The sequence below is a fragment of the Mastomys coucha genome, unplaced genomic scaffold (genome assembly GCF_008632895.1).
Source record: "Mastomys coucha isolate ucsf_1 unplaced genomic scaffold, UCSF_Mcou_1 pScaffold15, whole genome shotgun sequence".
Classification (NCBI taxonomy): Eukaryota; Metazoa; Chordata; class Mammalia; order Rodentia; family Muridae; genus Mastomys; species Mastomys coucha.
This window is the reverse complement of record NW_022196897.1, coordinates 86,782,211-86,791,874: the sequence shown is the minus strand read 5'-3', so window position 1 is coordinate 86,791,874 and position 9,664 is coordinate 86,782,211.

Genomic DNA, 9,664 nt, shown 5'->3' with positions numbered 1-9,664 from the left:
AAATGGAAGTAGAAACAATAAAGAAATCACGAAGGGAGACAACTCTGGAGATAGAAAACCTAGGAAAGAGGTCAGGAAGTATAGATGCAAGCATCACCAACAGAATACAAGAGGTAGAAGAGAGAATCTCAGGAGCAGAAGATACCATAGAAAACATTGACACTACAGTCAAAGACAATGTAAAATACAAAAAGATCTTAACCCAAAACATCCAGGAAATCCAGGACACCATGAGAAGACCAAACCTAAGGATAATAGGTATAGAAGAGAGTGAAGATTCCAAACTTAAAGGTCTAGTAAATATCTTCAACAAAATCATAGAAGAAAACTACCCTAACCTAAAGAAAGAGATGCACATGAACATATGAGAAGCCTACAGAACTCCAAATAGATTGGACCAGAAAGGAAATTCCTCCCATCACATAATAATCAAAACACCAAATGCACAAAACAAAGAAATAATTTTAAAAGCAGTAAGGGAAAAAGATCAAGTAACATTTAAAGGCAAACCTACCAGAATTACACCAGACTTCTAGCCAGAGAGTATGAATGCCAAAATATCTTGGGCTGATGTCATACAGACCCTAAGAAAACACAAATGCCAGCCCAGGCTACTATACCCAGCAAAACTCTCAATTACCATAGATGGAGAAACCAAGGTATTCCATGACAAAACCAAATTCACATAATATCTTTCCACAAATCCAGCCCTTAAAAGTATAATAAATGGAAAACTCCAACACAAGGAGGGAAACTACATCCTAGAAAAAGCAAGAAAGTAATCTCTTAACAAAACTAAAAGAAGATAGCCACATGAACAGAATTCCAACTCTAACAGCAAAAATAACAGGAAGCAACAATTACTTTTCCTTAATATTTCTTAATATCAGTGGACTCAATTCCCCAATAAAAAGACATAGACTAACAGACTAGTTACGTAAACAGGACCCAACATTTTGCTGCATATAGTAAACCCACCTCAGTGACAAAGACAGACACTACCTCAGAGTAAAAGGCTGCAAAACAATTTTCTAAGCAAATGTTCCCAAGAAACAAGCTGGAGTAGCCATTCTATTATTAAATAAAATCAACTTTCAACCTAAAGTTGAAAGATAAGGAGGGACATTTCGTACTCATCAAAGGTAAAATCTAACAAGATGAATTCTCAATTCCAAACATCCATGCTCCAAATGCAAGGGCACCCACATTCATAAAAGAAACTTTGCTAAATTCAAAGCACACATTGCACTTCACACAATAATAGTGGGAGACTTCAACACCCCACTCTCAGCAATGGACAGATAGTGAGTGGACAGAGACACAGGGAAACTAACCAAAGTTATTAACCAAATGGATTTAACAGATATCTATAGAACATTTTATCCTCAATCAAAAGACTATACCTTCTTTTCAGCACCTCAAAGCACCTTCTCCAAATTTGACCACATAATTGGTCACAAAACAGGCCTCAACAGAGATAAAAAGATTGAAATTATCCCATGCATCCTATCAGATCACCACAGACTAAGGCTGATCTTCAATAACAACATAAACAAGAGAAAGCCCACATATATTTGGAAGCTGAACAATACTCTACTCAGTGATAACTTGGTCAAGGAAGAAATAAAGAAAGAAATCAAAGACTTTATAGAGTTTAATGAAATGAAGCCACAACATACCCAAACTTATAGGACACAATGAAAGCAGTTCTAAGATGAAAACTCATAGCTCTGAGTGCCTCCAAAAAGAGAAAAAAAACAAAACAAAACAAACAAACAAACAAACAAAACTGGAAAGAGCATACACTCGCAGTTTGACAGCACAACTGAAAGCTCTAGAACAAGAAGAAGCAAATAGATCCAAGAGGAGTAGAAGGCAGGAAATAATCAAACTCAGGGATGAAATTAACCTAAGTAGAAACAAAACTATACAAAGAATCAACCAAACCAGGAGCTGGTTCTTTGAGAAAATCAACATGATAGATAAACCCTTAGCTAAACTAACCAGAGAGCATAGAGACAGTATCCAAGTCAGAAAAATCAGAAATGGAAAGAGGACATAACAATGGAACCTGAGGAAATCCAAAAAAAATCATCAGATACTACTACAAAAGCCCATACTTAACAAAACTGGAAAATCTGAACAAAATGGTCAATTTTCTAGACAGATACCAGGTACCAAAGTTAAATCAATATCAGATAAAGGATCAAAAGAGTCCTGTAACTCCTAAAGAAATAGAAGGAGTCATTAATAGTCTCCCAACCAAAAAAAAAAAGCAGGGACCAGATAAAAAGCAGGGACCAGATGGGTTTAGTGCAGAATTCTATCAGACCTTCAAAAAAGACCTAATATCAATACTTCTGAAACTATTTTATATAATATAAATGGAAGGAACACTACCCAAATTCATTCTATGAAGCCACAATTACTCTGATACCTAAACCCCACAAAGATCTAACAAAGAAAGAAAACTTCAGACAAATTTCCATTATGAATATCCATGCAAAAATACTCAATAAAATTCTTGCAAATTGAATCCAAGAACACATCAAAATGATCATCCATCATGATCAAGTAGGCTTCATCCCAGGGAAGCAGCGATGGTTCAATATATGGATATCCATCAATGTAATCCACAATACAAACTCAAAGAAAAAAAAACACATGATCATTTCATTAGATGCTAAGAAAGTGACAAAATCCAACACCCCTTTATGATAAAAGTCTTGGAAAGGTCAGGAATTCAAGGCCCATAAATAAACATAGTAATAGTAGTATATAGCAGATCAATAGCCAACATCAAACTAAATGGAGAGAAACTTGAAGCAATCCCACTAAAATCAGGCACTAGACAAGGCTGCCCACTCTCTCCCTATCTGTTCAATATAGCACTTGAAATCCTAGCTAGAGTGATAAGACAGCAAAAGGAGGTCAAAGAGATACAAATAGGAAAGGAAGAAGTCAAATTATCACTATTTGCAGATGATATGATGATACTTAAGTGACCCAAAAAATTCCACCAGAGAACTCCTAAACTTGATAAACAACTTAAGCAAAGTGGCTGGATACAAAATTAACTCAAACAAATCAGTGGTCTTCTTCTACTCAAAGGGTAAACAGGCTGAGAATGAAGTTAGGGAAACACCTTTCATAATAGTCTCAAGTAATATAAAATATCTTGGTGTGACTCTAAATAAGCAAGTGAAAGATCTGTATGACAAGAACTTCAAATCTCCGAAGGAAGAAATCAAAGATCTCAGAAAATGGAAAGATCTCTCATGCTGATGAATTGGTAAGATTAATATAATAAAAATGGCCATCTTGCTGAAAGCAATCTACAGATTCAATGCAATCCCTATAAAAATTCCAAATGAATTTGTTATAGAGTTAGAAAGAGCAATTTCCAAATTCATCTGGAATAATTAAAATATCCAGGATAGTGAAAACTATTCTCAACAATAAAAGAACTTCTGGGGGAATCACCATCCTTGATCTTAACCTGTACCACAGAGCAGTTGTGATAAAAAAAAACTGCATGGTATTGGTACAGTGACAGGCAGGTAGGTCAATGGAATAGAATTGAAGACCCAGAAATGAACCCACATATCTATGTTCACTTGATCCTTGACAAAGGCAATAATACCATCCAGTGGAAAAAAGACAGCATTTTTAACAAATGGTGCTGGTTCAACTGGTGGTCAGCATGGAGAAGAATGTAAATCGGTCCATTCTTATCTTCTTGTTCAAAGCTCAAGTAGAAGTGGATCAAGGACCTCCACATAAAACCAGATACACTGAAGCTAATAGAAAAGAAAGTGGGGAAGAGCCTCCAGCACATAGGCACAGGGGAAAATTTCCTGAACAGAATACTGATGGCTTGTGCTGAAAGTTCAAGAATTGACAAATGGGACATCACAAAATTGCAAAACTTCTATAAGACAAAGGACATTATCAATAGGATAAAATGGCAACCAACAGATTGGTAATAAAAGATCTTTACCAATTCTACTTCCAATAGAGGGCTAATATCCAATATATACAAAGAACTCAAAAAGTTAGATTCCAGAGGATCAAATAACCCTATTAAAAATGGGGTACAGAGCTAAACCAAGAATTCTCGTCTGATGTATACTGAATGGCTGAGAAGCACCTAAAGAAATGTTCACTCTTTGGATGGAGTTTTAGTCCACGGGAGCTCTGAGGGTACTAGTTAGTTCATATTGTTGTTCGTCCTAAGGGGCTACAAACTGTTCTATGCCCCAGCATAGGGGAATGCCAGGGCCAGTAAGCAGGAAGGGCTGGGGTGGTGAGCAGGGAGAGGGGCAGGGAACAAGGGTTTGTTTTAGTTTTTGTTATTTTATTTTATATTCTCTCTCTCTTTCTCTCTCTCTCTCTCTCTCTCTCTCTCTCTCTCTCTCTCTCTCTCTCTCTCTCTCTTCCTTTCTTTCTCTCTCTCTTTCTTTTTTTTGGAGGGGAACCCGGGAAAGGAGATATTGTAAATAAAGAAAACATCTAATTAAAAAAAAAAAGAAATGTTCAACATCCTTAGTCATCAGGGAAATGCAAATCAAAACAACCCTGAGATTCCTCACATGTTCTTGCCATACAGGTCTTTACTCCTCCTCAGAAACTATGGAGCTAGCAGATCATGAACTGAAGGTAGGACACAAAATACATCTTTGCTACTTTAGGTTGTTTTTCTCAGATTTTTTTGTCACAGTGACAAGTACTATCTAATACACTGTACTTTCCCAGTGCACGAGAACATCTGTGATCAGCTTCATGTTTCCTTCTGTTTCCCTTTCACCAACTCTGTTTCCTATTCATTGTGCTTCAACCTCAGTGATGTTATTTTTGTCTCCAGATGTCTGAGTTTTACCTGTTCTAAATGGCATTTGCTGTTTATTTAATTATTTTAGATGTGATGCTTCTAGATCCTTCTATCATAAAATCTTTTATATTATTCAGGGATTGGTTTGACTATCATTTCCTGAATGAGGCCATTCATGGCTCATCTATTCAGCTTTGTGTCCCCAGCTACACAGAAAGCAATTTAGATTAGTTATATCCTCTTCTTAGTAGCTAGCAATGTTTAAGTGAATACAATTCCTCTGTATTCATTTATCTTCAGACTACACTGTAAGCTTCATTAGTAGAGGAATATGCTCTTTGTTGTCAACTATTTTATCTCCTGAACTAGCTCCAGTGAAAATCAAGTGTTTTGGATGTCTGGAAAACCCTTCACTGAGTTCATTTGATCCCCATAATAACCCTCCGGGTAGACACTGCTATTGATTCTTTCATGGGTTGATGTCTTCATATTGTATGTCTTAGAGCTTCTGCAATCTATAATACATGCTTTAAGAAAAACACTGCTCTCATTTTATAGATAAGGGAACCTCAGAGTCCACGGAGGTCAGGCATCTTTTCTTAATGCTATTGTGTATGTGTTTGGTTATATGTTCATTTCATCTAAAAACAGTTTTATTGATGTATAAATTAACAAAATCTACATATATTTAAATTACACAACCTGATGTTTTGATATATGCACTCATATGAAATTATTTAGGTCTCTGTCTCCCAGTTATTTGTAGAGTCACTTCTTTATTGGACATTTCTCTGGTAAGAAACTCTAAGATGAAAAAAAAATTAGGTGGTGCAGACTTTGAGAATGATCTCTCATCAGCACATAATAACTTATGAAGAGGATGACTCAGTAGATGCCTGTGGTGGTTTGAATAAGCTTGGTCCAGTGAGTGGCCTTGTCGGAGGAAGCATGTCACTGTAAGGGTAGGCTTTGAGACCCACTTCCTAGCTGCCTAGAAGACAGTCTCCTCCTGGCTGCCTTCAGGTCAAGATGTAGAACTCTCAGCTCTTCCAGCACCATGTCTGCCTGGATTCTACATGATTCCCACCTTGATGATAAGGTTCTGAACCTCTGAACCTGTAAGCCAGCCACAATTAAATGTTGTCCTTTATAAGAGTTGCCTCAGTCATGGTGTCTTTTCACAGTAACGCAAACCCTGAGACAATGCCCAAGGATTGAGTCAAAGGTTATTTCTATTTCTAAACATTATTGTAATATGGATTCTGTGGGGGCAGTGTGGGGCAGTGGTCTTCTCAGGTAACTTAGGCCCAGTAGAGTATTTGGCTTTGAGCCCTGGAGCCCCTGTGGGCAATTTCTGCTTGCGGGGGTGGGCGTGGGTGGGTGGGTGGCAAGGAGCTTGGTCATAACTCCTGAGTCTTTGGTTCCTGTTTTCAGTCACAACCCCTCACAGCTGCCCCTACAGGAGATGTGTGCTCCATCAGGCAGGTAATGCCCCAACCTCTCAGCATTCTAGCTGGACCCTATCCCCAGTCATCTGACCACAGCTCAGTCAGGCATGCCACGCCCCATACAATAAAAGGGGTGGTTTGCCCCCTCCTCTCTCTCTTTGCTCTCTTGCTCTCTGGTTCTTTGTCTCTGCTTTCCTCTTGTTCTCTCTCTCTTCTCTTTCTTGCTTTCTTCCTTTCCTCTCTCTCTTTTCTCTCTCTCCTTTCACTCCTTTCCTTCTCTCTACTTGACCAGCCTATTTTCTCCTTCCTACAATAAAATATTTCATTTATACATTACCTCCTTTTTAACTATCACGCACCCCACCTACAGGCCTCAACACCAGGGAGAGAGCTCCAGGCCTCAACACCAGGCCCCTCCTTTTGGTACAACAGGGTTCTATTCATGTCTGAGTAAAAACAATGTACTGGTATATGAAGGTTAAAAATACAAGTTTTAAACTTTTGCTTATGGCCTTTTCTGTTATTTTCTTCCTTGATTCTGTCCATTCAGCTGAAACCTACTGTCATTTGCTCTGTAAATAGCAAGCTTTTTGAGTATAAGACTACATCAAAGGTGATAGCAAATAGTCATTGTCTGGTAAGTTTTATGTTTAACATCAAACACAGGCTTTGAGTTTGCTAATATTGTGATCCCAGAGAATTACTTAATTCTTACACTTCTCATGTGTTAAATAGATATAGAAAAATGTATCTATCAACAAGAGTTAGAAGACCAGGATCCCCAATGTCAGTAGTACCTTCTAGTTATGACAAGAATGCTGTACCCATGAGATTTCAACAATATAGTTACATACAAAAATCTTACACAATGACCACAACAATAAACATGCCAATAAAAATGGGGAGACATCACAAGACCCCAACCTTAGATGAAGCAAGAGAGTTAGTTTTCTCCAGGGATGAGTTCCTTGAGAGGTTATGGCCTCCCAATAATCAGACTCAAGCACATGTCCATACAATCAACACTAAATGGACCCAATAATATGTATGTATATAAATATATATGTATATATATTATAATTGGGTGTGTGTATGAACATAGAAAAATATTTGTTATATAAGAGGTCATGAATCCGCAAAGGATTAAAAGGGAACATAAACAAGTTGGGAGGGGAGAGAATGGTGTAGAAAAGATATAAACACAGTATACATATGTGAAATTATCAGCACCAACACCAAAACAATCTGCTGTGCTGGCTAGTTTTTTATGTCAATTTGACACAATATAGGATCATCTGGGAAGAAGTAATATTAACTGGGAAATACCACCACTGGGTTGGTTTCTAGTCATGTATGTCTGTAGGGAATTTTCTTGATTGATAGTTTGGGAGAGCCTACCTCATTATGTGTAGTAATGTAATCCCTGGGCTGGTAGCCCTGGGTGGTATAAGAAAGCAGGCCGAGCAAACCATGAGGTACAAACCAGGAAGTAGCACCTTATCATGGCCTTTGCTTCATTAAGTTTCAGCTTATAGCTTTTCTGACTTCCTTCAGTGATGTAATGTGATGTTAAATTGTAAGCTGGACATAAATTCTTTCTTCCCCAAGTGGATTCTGGTACTGGTGTTTTATCATTGCAATAGAAATCCTTACAGAGATAACTTCTTCCAGTTAGAAGAAATAACCAAAGTAGTACATGAAACCCTATCCCATTGAGCAACATGCAGTGAGCATTCAAACAATAATGATTTATTATTAGCTTTTTTGTTACACTCTTATCACCTAAAAACAGATCATAGAACATAGCAGGCATCTAAAAATGTTGACTAAATAATTCCAGGAGCCACACTATCCTCTAGATATTTGACAAGTCCTTTTCATCATTCTTTTTTTCTTAAGTTAAAGAGGAATCATGAAATGTATGCATTTCTCTCCTAAAATTTGCCAGTTACTGTCTCACCAAATCTCATTTCTGGAGTTACTATAGAGAATTTCAAAGCATATGTTTATTCAGCCTAAATTATTTTTAACACAAAAAAAATTATTGTTGGAGAGGATCTACTCATTGCTTACCTTTTTAAATCACTACATTCATATTTACAGATTTGTGATGACATTGGTCCTCAAACCTAGCATTTTTTCCTTAGGCCAAGTTACCCACTGTTATTTTCTCTCTATAGACTATCTCTATCTTAATCCAGGGATGTTCTTTTATATTTTCCCTTGTCAATGAGAAAACATCATTTTCCAATATTTCCTGTAGATAGAGAAATTCAAAGGTCCATATGGAGTTCCAGAATCAAAATATGTGCCATCTGTTATCTCCTCTTGAGTCTGCTTCTGTTGAAGGGGGACCCCTGCATGGCTTCTGCTTGCTAATTATAAGGAGGGGTAATGATATGAAGTTATAATTTCATGGGTGCATTTCTCACACAGATAAACTCTATAGTTTCTATGTTATTAATTTTAGTATTGTGTTTGGATAAAACAAAGGTGCTGAAATGACCCTAATCTTGTCAGAAACAAGCATGATTTTGGTATCTATGATGCTGAAAATGGAAAGACAAAAACAAAAACAAGGACAAAAACAAAACAAAACAAAAAACCCTCAAACCAAAACTCATGGAAAAAGATGAAGTAAGAAGAAGTCTCTCTTTAGCTGGATGACAGAGAAACATCAACCATCAGAAAAATGATACTGGACAACTTCATCTAAAAATGTTAGTAGTTAGGTAAGTGACCTGAACAGACTGATTTCAAAAGGAAAATTAAAATGGCTAATATATATGTGAAAAAAGCTTGATATCTTTGGTTATCAAGAAGTACAAATTAAAAATATAATGATTTGTTGTCTTATTTAAGTAGAAAGACTTTAAAAACAACAACAGGTTTTGGTGAGGAGATATTGTTTCTCTGAGGTATAAAATGATTGGTTTAAAGACTGCCAATGGGATGAGTTGAAAGAGAATTGCTATTGAATTCCAAAGGCCAGCTTTGGCACCAGAGGGGAAACTGAGGCAGGCAGCTGATGAGGGGTTCACTGGTGTTGAGAGCAGCTGACACTATATACCTATAGGGGCTACAGGAGTTAGAGAAGGGAAAAGAAAAAATTCACATATACACTTACACACACACACTACACACACATACACACACACACATATACACATTGAGTAGATAAAACAAAAGGCAGAGAACAATAACTTCATACACACAAGCATATTTACATACATACATACACACATACATACATACATTCATACATACCTACAGACCGACATATAAACATTCACACAGAATGGATAGAGCAAAGCTCCACCAAGCAGGCCCAAAGCATTTCACACATACATATATAAATACACACAATTGGTAGATGGAACAAGTT